The 13,461-nt window shown below is 30.5% G+C and overlaps 1 long non-coding RNA gene across 1 annotated transcript; it reads right to left on the bottom strand.

Moving 5' to 3' along the window:
* Positions 1–6,418: 6,418 nt before the first annotated feature.
* LOC129876676 (uncharacterized) lies at positions 6,419–8,917 on the bottom strand. Its single transcript, XR_008763397.1, has 2 exons — positions 8,222–8,917; positions 6,419–7,007 (listed from the first exon to the last, which is right to left on the bottom strand). It is a non-coding gene; the product is annotated as an uncharacterized LOC129876676 (long non-coding RNA).
* Positions 8,918–13,461: the final 4,544 nt, after the last annotated feature.

The following is a 13,461-nucleotide window of genomic DNA, read 5'->3' as shown; positions in this document are numbered from 1 at the left end:
AAAATTTGAAAATTTGATGGCCTAATTGGATAAAGTTGATCACAAGATTAAAGAATATCTTGAGAATGATGGGTATAAAAAGTAGTCAAGAGTGCATGCATCAGTCAATAAAGAAAGAATGATGACTTCTAATATAGCGGAATGTATCAATTGATGCCTTGTTGAGGCTCGAAAGCCTCCTATATTAGACTTTTTGGAAGATGCTAGAATTCCTTTTAGTTCATGGAACTGAAAAAATAGAGAAATAGCTGGATATGCAAAGAAAACATTAGTAAGAAGATTTGAAGAGATTTTAATTATAAACGCATCTAAATCTTTGAGAATGAAGGTATGTATCGTAATTTTATATATCTTATGTATCTGATAAGATGATTCAAATGTATGTTGTTCCATCATTTGAATATATTATTTACTTTTGTATATTTGCAGGTTGTGTCATTATCTGAATTTATTATTTCGGTTTATGAATCTGAATAAAGATATATTGTGTGTCTTGAGCATAAAATATGCAACCGTGGGAGATTTTAATATGACGAGATATCATATGAACATGCAATTGCCATTTTAAAGAGCAAGAATATTACAAATGTGCATCCCTACTGCTCTGAATATTACAAACCAGCTGCATTAGCAAGTATCTATGAAGTTCCAATGGTACCAATGCCGGGTAAGGAAAACTGGCCAGTTCCAAATGATGTGTTAGAGGAAATTGTCTTGCCACCTATATTCAAAAGAATGCCTGGAAGACCAAGGAAACGAAGAAAGAGGAATCTAGATGAAAAGTTAACATCAAACACAAACAGTTGCGGACGTTATGGACAAGAGGACCACAACCGCTGTACCTGTAATTTCTTTCCAGATGAGAAGTGAGATGTATAAATTTAGGATATGATCGTTTTAACATCAAACAAGTTTTCATTTATAAATGATTCAGTTGTTAAATAACAAATTATGATAAATTAGTTTGTGTTTTTTACTATTCAGTCTCTCGATTTCTTTTGCATCTTGTATGCAGGTGTGTTTGATTAAAAAGTGACCACTCTAATGTATTAGTTTTCATTGTGTTTAAATCTTTATATGATAAGATTTTGTTTATTTACTACTTATTTAATTAACATCTCAAAAATATTTGAATGGGCGGATGATTCTAAAAATGTATCAAAGTTAATCTAATTGATTATATTCCTTGTTCATTATTAAATGCATCATTTATTATATTATATAACGTGATGTATAACTATCAAATGCTCTAAAAATCTATGTATCTAGTCTATTAAAGTGTATTTGTAATGTATCATGAATAAATGATCTAATGTATCATAATTTAATTTTTAGATTTTATCAAATGTATCATGATTTTGATAATGTATCATTATTTGATACTATGTATCAGTCACAATATAATGTATCAAGTATAATTTAAAATGTATCATATTTTTTTCTCATTGAGAAAAAAATGTATTAATCAATGAAATCTATAATGTTTCGAATCTGTATAAATCTGTAATCAAATGTATTATCATTACTCTAAATGTATCATTTTATTTCTGATGTATCAATCTAAGTGTAATATTTCAGAAATAACCTAATATGTAAATATTAAACTCATTAACCAGACTAAATATTAGAGAAACAAACTTACTAATTTTGATGATTTAATGTACAATATCGTATTGTATAATACTAAATAAATGTTCAGTATATAAATATTATTTCATCTAGAATTTGTCAGATATATATGTATCTGGATAAACCAAATATATCAATCTTAAGCAAATTTATCAGTCTTAATACAAGTTAATCCACATGCAATTGAAAATTATGAAGTTACTAAGATAAACAACACGTAGTTATTTACATAACAAAATAAAATATTAGAAATATATACATATTAAAAAGTGAATTTGTCAAAAAAATTAATCAACAAAATCATAAAATCAATAGACAAAAAATGAGTTTGAGTAGTTGATACACAACTACTCTACAACTATCAAATTATCCTCTTTAGGGGTATAAAAAATTCTTTAGACTTAAGCGGATCATCATTTTCACTGACATATCCACTCTTAACTTTTAGAACCGTATTTCCATAATAGAGTTGCATATCTTGAACAAAGATAATCAGCTTGGATTTCTATTGATGGATCGAAATTCCATCGCTAAGAAACTCGATAAATGCAGCTATAAACACACCACAATTTCTATAAAAATTGAAATATACGCTCACACTAGCACATATGGTGACTCCTAGTATTGATACATACATTAACTGCCACTAAGTAACAAAAATAAACTACGCAAATGATACTTATAGTGAATACAAAATGATAAATTACTTACAGGCTATCATTTTTTTATTGAGAGATCCCTTGAACATATTCAACATTAAATGGGATTTTTAGTCCCAGAAGCCTGCCAATTGACTTGTCCTTGTAAGTATCAAGAATAGACCAATCAGTGCAATTTGATTTTTCAAGCAACCCACTATCGTCAATATAAGTTGGTAACATTTGAGCCAACTTTTGTATCTTAGCATATGATTCTTTTTTTCTTGAACCCATTGATGAATCGTACACACGAATAAGCCTCTCTTTTAACACAACTACAGTTAAAATCCAATGATAATCACCAAAGCAATTTACAGAAATGTAGACATCATCGACTAAATGCCATGGCAGATCGACAAGAATAGACAAACCTCTTATTATGTTGGTAACTGACCTCTCAAGCCTAGATACATCAGCACCACGTGCCATGTCTTCTTGTGTACTAAAATTTTGATTAGTTGAATAGTACCTTGCATGTGTTGTGTTGATGTAATCCTTGAAGACATAATTTGTTGTATTGTATCTGTAAAGGTTATCATTTTGAAGCTTTGATTTCTTGTGAAGGTAGTAAAATATGACATCAATGTGTTGTAAAGTGTATCCGTCTTAATAAAATATAGAAGATACGTAAACTATAACACATATCTTATAAATAATGTATCTGAAGTATCCCTAACCTCATCATTTCAAAATCTCTTTGGCTGAGACATCAAATAAAATCAGTTCTTGTCATTGGGATATACAACAACATAGTCAATTTTTCCAAAGCCAATAAAAGAACATCTAGCTTGATAGTGGTCTTCTTTTGACTTTCTGTAATAATATAACTAATCAGATTATTGTAAAATGTAAACTAAATAAAATGTGTTACAACATATAGATTGATTACTTACTTTGTTACATGATTTCTTAAAAGGCCTTTGTCTATCCATTGGGAATATTCTAAGAGTATTTCCCTTGGAGGTTCATCACAGATAGTAAAGCCTTCAAATGGATGCTTCGAATGGAGATCAGAAAATATATTCTCCTTGCCTTTATCGCTTGAACCAAATGATGTTAAATACGGTGATTTGAAAATCTTTAAAGATATTCTGCTATGTGGACCCGGGGTCTTTGTATCATCATGAGCAATAATCTGTAAGTATGGAAGAGTAGTTGGCAACTGACTATCACAGAGAAGCTGATCATCATCAGGAGTAATAGTATTCAACGGTTAAACATCCATAGGAACAAAAATTTTTGAATTAAAGGCAGACATCCTTTCTAAAGTCGAGTGAACTTGGATTTGATTTATTGGACTTCTGTATAAAATAAGGAAGTTAAAGAGAAGTATTATAATATAATGTGTGTTGTGCACATTGTTAAAGTTAATAATACTTAATACATTCCTTAATCACTCTAAAAATTTGTAAGACTTATATTCTTATCTTGATTTGTATCTGTATCGCCACGTCCAATATCATGTACAAATATAGCAGCCATTTCAGTTTCTACTGATATATCCTGTTCGATATTTGACCAAATATTTGATGAAGAACCCTACAAAATATGTGATATGTTAAACTGATACATTGAAATACTTATATATCATAACTTATGAAAAAGTCACATTACATTCGTTTTTGTCATCAAAACTCCTGTATCTTGAAATACTTCAGATTCAGAAGCTATTGTATCAGACAATCCAATATCATCTAAAAGTGTATCAATTTTAAGTGTTTGTACTGATACATTTTGAATAATGCTTAGCATATCATTTTTCTTAACATTCTAAAATGTATTAGATATGTTTGACATATTAACACAAACACTGATGTATAATTTCATTATGAATTTAACATTACCTTATCAGTACTCAATAAATCCTCCGCATCCTTGCATATTTCAGGTGCTTCTACAGAAATGGGATTATGTACTATCTCCTTGGGATCTTGTTGATTCGTTGTTGATCCATCAATCTATGAGTATCGTAAACAAAACTATTAAAACAATGACACCTAAACAGTACACTATGATTTTATACTTCAAATAAATAATTATCAAATGAAGAAATCATGATATATATGTCTATTTTGTATTAAAATTTAAATGACTATAAAATACCTCACTGGATTCCTGATCATGAACTTGTTCTTAAATGTCACGTAAATTTGAAAACTTTGGATCATTGTTGCACACTTCCCCTACACTTGTCGGAGAATTTTGTTCGAAAGAAGGATCGAACCTACCAGAACCATCAAAATTATTTTTCCTATTCAGATTGGTTGTCCCAGACATGTCCTGCATGTACACATATATAACCCATCAAAGTAATTCATAAAAATTTATAAAAATAGAATAGTAAGAAAATGAATATCAAACTATCTTCATTAACGAGTCACCTTCCTTGCCAATGGCTTTCAACATTGCAAAGTGGTTTGATTTGATTAAACTCTCAAGATCACCAATCTTGCGGTTGTTTGAATTGATTAAACTCTCAAGATCACCAAACTTGCGGTCAACCTTAGTGCAATAAAAATTCACCTAATTAATATATAACTAAAATAAGATATATTGTAAAATAAATTATTTAGTAGACCTTACATAATCAATTAGATACTTCTTCAATGACTCCAAAATTGATATGTCCAAAAGTTGAACTGGAATAGATGATGGTTTCGAGAATGTATCAGAAACACCTTTTGTTGAAAATGGGATTTCAGAATTTTAAACTGACGTCTTAATAAGTTGTGAATTTTGATCTTATTTTTTCTTTGCATTGGCTTTTTTAGGAACATGTTTCTTTCCTTGAACAATTTTTATTCTTTTTGGTGGTGGTGGAGATGATCTCTCAGTGACTTGGCTAGACTTCCTTAATAAATGTTTAGGAGGACTTGTAGTGAAATTCTCAAATCCTAATAGATTTTGTGGTTCATCTTAGATAGATTTGGCAGCAGATGTGATTGGGATAGATGATGTTGATGGAAAATCAGATGCACCAACTTCAACACCTGGTAGATCAAGTGCCAACAACTCCTCAGGAGTTGGCACTATGTTCGTGCATGAATTCTGAAAAGGAAGGAGAAAATCAAACAGCCCCCCTCCCTAAAAAAAATGTAAGATTGTATCTTAAATAGATTGAGTCTAAAATGATACATTTATCAAATCATTATGATAATTTGATAATGATTGTATTAAATGACAGAGTATTTTAATTTGGTTCGCTAAACATGCTAGGCATAAATATTCCATATTTAGGCTTAAGACCAACAACTCGACAGTTACATATTCTTGGAATCTGATTTCTCTCTTTAACTGCAATATCAAGATGCACTACTGATACTGATGCACTCTCATACATCCATGCATTTAATACGTAGGGCATGCCTCCCAAACGATACAACTGTTTAACAGTTATAAATTCTTGTCTCATATTTCTCATCAATTTGGAGTATACGAGTTGATCCCATGGGAAATGCTCGTACCGACCATCCTCAACTACTCTAAAATCATCCACTGGTATGGTTGTATTACCAAGTTGAGAAAAAAAAAGATATGAATGAAGTACAGAATGGCCATTTGAAGTGCATCTTCATTATTGTCCTAATTGCCCAACAAAAGTTTCTGAACCAAATGAACCAGATTTGCTATCAAAAAAATACTTCTCTAACAACCTGCTAGGAGGAGAGTGAGGATATGTGTTATGGAGAAAAAGACGGTTTAAAATTAACTTCAACTTTTTAGAGAAAAAATCAATTTTAGAAAAGAAGAATCATCACTTAATTTATTAAAGAAATAAAAAAAAACTTAATTTAAAAGACCCTAACAGATTTAAGTCTTAAAAATTCAGAGAAAAGGGTATGAAGTTCTTATTTCCACTTTGAGAAGGTGTTAAGCATTCAAATTGGCCGCTAACGCGCGATTATCCGACGATTTAAAAAATTATTTGACTAACTTTGAAAATATTAACTTAAAAAAAACAAAGACTTAAATTTTTTTTAAAAAAAATGATCAAACTTAAATAATGAAAATAATATACATGACTAAGTAAAGGTAGAAAATCATTTAAAGAGTAAATTAACATGAATTGGTTTATCTTTAAGGGAATCTAATTAAGTTAAAATAAATTAAAATTAATATCTAAGCAAGCATAAATTACATAAGTAAATAAATTATTACAATCCGAATTAAATAATAAATAAATAAAATAATGAAAATACGAAAATCTGACCCAACACTTAGTTTTTGTACGCCTGGACTGAGTAGTTGGGCCACCTGCATTTAGGACTTTTGACCTATTTCTCTGTATCACAACTGTATATAGACTGTATATCAACTTCCCGTACATCTGTATTTAGCTTCCGGGATGAAGTTGACTCGATGAAGAGAATTGAGACTCCGTGGCTCACCCCGAAAATGCACAGGAAGGAGAAAGTCCACAAAGACTCAGACGAACATCACATGCAACATAAAATAAAAATACGTAAGTGATAAATCATTGATTTAATATAGAAGAGTGTAAAAAAAAAATAGACACGCATGCTAGACTGGATGATAGAAGGCAAAATAAATAATACCAATCAAAACTCAGAGATTTAAAAGGACGAAATTTGACATACTAATTGAGACCATCCAAATGGTCACTATATGGCTGATTAGTTATTACTAATTTGTTCCATTCAGACCCCAACATTAACAGACCTATATGAAAAGTAAATAAGCATTAATAAATTGAGGCATGTCTCTTTATTAAAAGTGAGGAAAAAGTTAAGCATTTCATAGTGAATAAGATTATTGTCAATGCTTAACTCCTCATGTTTCAAGGAAAACACAATTTATATATTCATTTTTTTAAAAAACCATGCATTTAAAAGCAAAAGACTACATTCAACTTAACTTAATTGGAAACAAATCCATACATGTACCCTCATTAGCAAAAAGTGTCATTTAAACAAAGGAACATCATCATAAACATGCTATACCTTACTAGACTAGAATATGCATGAACTAAGGCAAGGTAACTATTGTCACAAAGATAACTTGGAAAACAAGCTCACCTTTGAACATGATTTAATTTAATCAAAGCAACACATAATATCAAATTTTAACAATTAAGTACTAAACTATTGAAAATGGAAAGACTTGAACTTTAAGGAACATTTAGAAATGACCAATGGCATGTTTTAGAAAACAAAAGGGAAAGCACGGACTAAGTCAGTCAATTTTTGGCAAAGAAAAAGGGTACTGCTACGTTCCAATAGCTAAGTATGGCGACCCTTAACCGAATAAACCCAAACCATGCTTCATTCGATTAAAGAACAACATTATAGTCATACTAGCTACATCTAAGAAAGTAATCAGTAGGTATCAAGACAAGTTATTGACTCGAACTTGGATCGTAAGTGACAGTAAAAAACAGTTCCCTCACGAAATCAAATTATAGAACTCGATCTTATTGAGCACATACATAATCAGCAAACTAAGAAAGACATCCACGCTAATCCACACAGGGATACATTATATAATATTTGAGCTAGAGAAAAAAACCAGAAAGATTTTGCTAATTTTTATTCATGCTTGAAACCAAAAAAGATTTAGTATATAATATAATGAATAGTGAAGTGAGTTATTCATAACACTAAAATATTAACTAAATAAATTCCAAGCAACCAAACAGTAGAACAAAAATGAAAATCCGAGCAAAACAATACTTAAATCTTACAGTTAACACCTAAATTTGAATAATCGATAAATGACAAGGACGATAAAGACTAAACTATCATGATACCAACAACAAATAATCAAATCCAAACTACAGAGTAAAGACTTCGACTATGCCAGAAATGTCATACCGAAATAAAAAGATGAAGAAAACATCATAAATAAAAAGAAATAAATATAAATTAGGGGGTTACCTCTTTATGAGCAGCGTCCGAGACGGCGAGCAGAAGTCAATTTCCACACCACGACGAAACTTCACCGAAGAAAATTAACGAACTGAAAACTTCAAGTTCAAGAGCCTTTCTCGACTTGACAGGAATGTTAGTAACTTCAACAGATTTTTCTTGTCTTCAAGGTAAAATCACTATATTTTTGAACCTATATTTTGTCTTTAAAGAAATCCAAAAAAAAAAATCCGCCCTACCACTGTAGAAGAAGTGACCTCATATAGGAGAAGAACTGGGGGAAAATGGATAAGGATTCTCGGGTATTTTTTGAATGAAATTCGAATTTCGAAATTCAAACCCCAAAATAGGATAAGGAATATGCTTCGAATCATTCCAAAAATCCTCCAATCTTCGACAAAAACCAACGAAATTGAAGCCAAGGACCAGAAAAACCAGAGAAGTCATCCCTCCAGTGTACTGTTTGTCGGGCATGCTTGAAGAAAAAGATGTGACAGAGCGCACGACGGCATGGGCATACGCACGCGTTTGAAATTCTGTTATGATCTTTGTTTTGTAGTAGAAATATGTGTAAATGGTTTAAATATGAATTGTTGTGTAACAATATATGTTCTAGTGGGTGGGAATTATTGATGTTGTATATGTTGGCAGTTGAGTGAAGGAATTAAGTAAGGGGCTGGGCGGTGATATGTTGCTGGAAAGTATAGGAATTGGAATTGGAACACGTGGGCATGGGTGGGATAGGTTAGGGGTATAGCAAATTATAGGTATGGGTAATTGGGTAGATGATGGGTATAATATATATATATATATAGTGAATTAACGCTAATTAATTAACAAGCTTTTTAAATAACCATATAAAACTATATAATCATTAAAAATGACAAAACTACTAAAAATAACTCAAAAATATTTTAGTATTTTACTAAAGTAATTACTTCAAATTGTTTAAAATCGAAGAAGCTCGATAACTAATTTACATTGCGGATGATCAAAATTGGGTGTCAACAACATGTCCCTTTCTTTGGATAGGATCAATGAAAGAGATCCTGGACAAACAAAATTAAAAAAATCAATTTTGGCCAACTACACTTCATCTTTCTGAAAAGGGGGTTTGGTACGAATTTGGTACTGATTTTGGGAATTATGGCCGAACCTCGTTATCGAATTTCCTACAGATTTCATGCTACAAAAGAATTTCGGCCATTTGTAGTTTAGAACGCTTGATTTGGCGCATGAATTTTGAAAGAATTCAAAAGCAATCCCGATATCAAATTATGGAGAGACCGGGGCGCTGGGGAATGAGATTAAGAATGATTATTGGAATATAGTCGAGTTTCAAGTCCACCTATATATCCCTAAACTTGGGAATCAGACTGCTTGTAATTCGACTCAATCGGTTGAAAAAAGGAAATCTTTTATGCTAATATAACCTTCGGTTGGGAGGAGTGACAAACAAATCGAGTGCGAAAAAAAGGTTTGCAACCTCTTAGCTATGAATGTGGCGTGCTTCACACTCATAAGTAAGAACTTATACGGACATAATTTTCAAAGCTTTTGATGTGTTGTCACTCAGATTGAAGAGTTGCTTTTGGTGACAGTTGAAGTTTTCCAGACGTGAATTCGAAACCGACGAACTCAAAGAAATACTCACATGCCTTCTCATAGGGGTGTGGTTTGATTGTGGTGGAAGTCACTCTTCTTTTTATAGTATTACATTTTCATGCAAATATTTTTAATAAAGGGTAAAAATAATTATTTTTTTGTTGTGGAGTCATTATTTTGTATACTAGGTTAAAACTTGATCAATGAATTTAAAATTTAATTAATTAGCTTAATAATCAATTCATCACACACCACATATGTTGTTAATCTTCATAATACTAGGAAAATGAGAAGTTATTAAAATAAATAAAGGTGTCTTTGAAGAACATATCCTCACTGCACATAGATTCGGGTAAAATTTTATTAGTATTAAGTGTTTATATAAAATCAAAAAATTATATATAATTATACATGTACTTTTGTTACTCAGTAATAATTCATATTAGTTATTTTTAAATTAAAAAATTATTACATTTTATAATATCCGTGCAACGCGCGGGTACATATACTAATATTTTTTAATATATGATGATCTTCATTTTCTTTTTTTTTTCCTTTCATTTCCTTCACTTTAGTTAAAATATCTATGGTGAGGTGTCTAATTATTCTTTTGTTGATATTGCTTATTTTATTCCATGTAATTACAACATCGACAAATTATAAATCACTAATGACGGGTGGTAAAAACTCTTATATGCCGATTAATTGGCTCTATTTTTCATAAAGTTTATTTGATGAAAGAAAATCTACCCAAGTAAATTATCATCTTAATTAAATTGAAAAAAAATATTTATAGGTGATATTATATAAAGGGTGATGGAAAGAAAAGTTTTTTGATAATTTCAATCATGAAAAAAGTTTTCATCGAATTTTTAGATAAAAAATTCTTAGGAGAAAAGTCTATTTTATCGAAGTCTGTGAAAATCATACCAAATAAAGAGAGAAAATACTTCATCGATTAAAAGAATTTAGTTTAGAAGCTAAATTCCATTTATTTTATTTGAATCAATTCTTCTAGATATAATGTTGCATGAATATTATTGTTCTTTTTCTTCTTTTCACTCATCAATATGTTTGTTATTTTTGTAAAGTTATTAGACGTTCTTCAACTAATATATGAATAAACCTACATAAGTCATTATTCATTGATTCTTAATATTCTTGTGCAGGTGAAAAAGATTCATGTGTAACTTTAAATCAATATTCAATTTTCAGGTTTTTTTAATCTTAAAATCTTCCATTTTGTTATGTTTGTGGATTTGGACAGTAATAATGATATTCCAGCTTAAGTGTTAGGATAAAATAGACATTTTAAAGTAACAATTGACATACAAGGGTGGAGAATATCGTTTGTTTAAAGTTGAGGAGGTAGTTTGATTTTTAACGTAAAGTTAGGGATGTAAATAATTTGACATTTTTTTAACATAACACACACGTGCAAAGCACGTACTCTAAACTAGTACTATTAAAAGCATGAAGGTCCTTAGAAAATGTTGTTTGAACTTTTTGCCCTTCATTAAAAGACTCCGCTTTAGACAAAATCATCTCTTACTATTATTATAATATATTTATTATTTAATTTATCTTCAAAATATTGACTCCTAAAATATATGGCGAATAAAATATTAAAGAGTTCTAAAATATATGGTAATAGATATTAGGAAAATCAATGGAAACTACTAAAACATATGAAAAGAAGCACTAGAAAAAGATTCCTAAAATAAAATATATAAAAAAGAATTAGAAAAAGACTCCTAAAAGAAAATATATAATAAGAATAATTAATGTTTTGGTTAATGTAATTTAATTTAATTTGGAGTAAAAATATACTGCCTAAAATAGGAATCCTAAATTTCTAACTAATGTTGGTGTAAACATTAGAATTATATTGGATTTAAATTCGTAAATTAATTTAGACTATATTAAATTCAAGAAAATAGTCCAAATGACGTGGCAATCCAAGTCAAATAAATGATCCACTAAAATCACACCATGTGCCAAAGTTATGTGGCAATTCAAGTCAAATTAAATGAGTCACTAAAATCACACCACTTGTCAAAGTTATATGGCAATTCAAGTCAAATTAAATGAGTCATTAGAATCATGTCATTGCCAAAATTATGTGGCAATCCAAGTTAAATTAATTAAGCCACTAAAATCATGTCACGTGTCAAAGTTATGTGGCAATCTAAGTCAAATTAAATGAGTCACTAGAATAATCTCACGTGTATATGTGACATGTTTTGACCAATCAAATTAAAGCTCTTCACCAAAGAAATTTGACTGGTCAGTTCAAGTCAGTCAATCAAATCACACCCTCATACCACTACCTATAACTATAAATAGGAGTCCTCATTATTCTTAGAGGGGGGTTTTAAAAAAAAAGAACAAAAAGTAAGAAGAGAGCTCGTGGATCAAAGGCCACAAATTTTCTACAAAGCTACAAAGTTCAAGTAATCAAATTCAAGCTTAAGTTCAAGATCAAGAACGAAGAAAAATATCAAGAAGTTCAAGATCAAGTTACTTATTCATATTTATTATTCATCATAACCATACAAGTGTTCGTGATGAATAATTCAAATCCAAATTTGAATACAAAGATTCAAGATCAAGTTATTCAAGCCTTTGACTCTAAATCAAATTCAAGTTCAACATATTCCATATTATTTGAAGATTCAGAGGATTATCATAGAGATTGTAACACGCACTATATTTTGAAATCAAATATTACACTTTGTTACTCCAATTTTCCAGTCTTGATTATTTATTTTTCTCGGCTCGAAAATTTATTGTTAACAAATTTTGGCACACCCAGTGGGACAATCTCTACCTCTCATCTCTTTACATCGATCATCAAACTTCAATAATACTTAAATGGTATCTAAGAAGTTTGACTCCAGGACTATTATTGCTAAGGATACTAATTCCATGTTTTCCTCTGAGGTGAAGAACATATTGGATGCGACTATGGGAAGTTTGGGACCCATCACTAGGAACATAGCAAATTTGCTAGGACAACAAGCACTTCAAGTGTCGTCCGCATCAGTTTTTATTTTTGATCTTCCATCTTCAAAAGGGGCAAGATTCTTTTTGAATGAATTGGAAGAAGGAGAGAATATGGCTGATATTATTGAAAGGATGTTGGCTCGATTTAGTCCTTTTAACATAAGGAATTACACTATTCAAGATGAAGATGATGTCTTGATCACAAGATCTGCCCCAGTCACTTCACGTAACTTATTTCAAACAAATTTCAATTTGAGCCAAAATATGTTCTTTACTCCATCATCCATAACGATCATCCAAGCAATGATGACTAACGCCTCAACTATTTAAGAACAACTGGCGAGTTTGACAAAGGCAATTGAAGGTCTAAAAAAATATGTGCCAGATCAGGATAATCAAATTATCAAATTGACGGACAGAGTTGAAAATGTTATGGAGGAGGACTCAAGTCATGTATCTAGAAAACATCCCATGATACAAGAAAAGGGAGATTCAGTAACAAAGCAAATTAATATGGGTGATGAGCTGTAAGTATCCGCTGAAGGAGGAATTTCCATTCATCAACTGAATTACTTCATTATGGGAACTATCAAAGATAAGTATGAAGTGTCTTCAAAGTCATCATTTACGTATGCAAA

Source organism: Solanum dulcamara, chromosome 12 (genome assembly GCF_947179165.1).
Source record: "Solanum dulcamara chromosome 12, daSolDulc1.2, whole genome shotgun sequence".
Taxonomy (NCBI): domain Eukaryota; kingdom Viridiplantae; phylum Streptophyta; class Magnoliopsida; order Solanales; family Solanaceae; genus Solanum; species Solanum dulcamara.
This window is presented reverse-complemented; position numbering and strand designations above follow the sequence as displayed.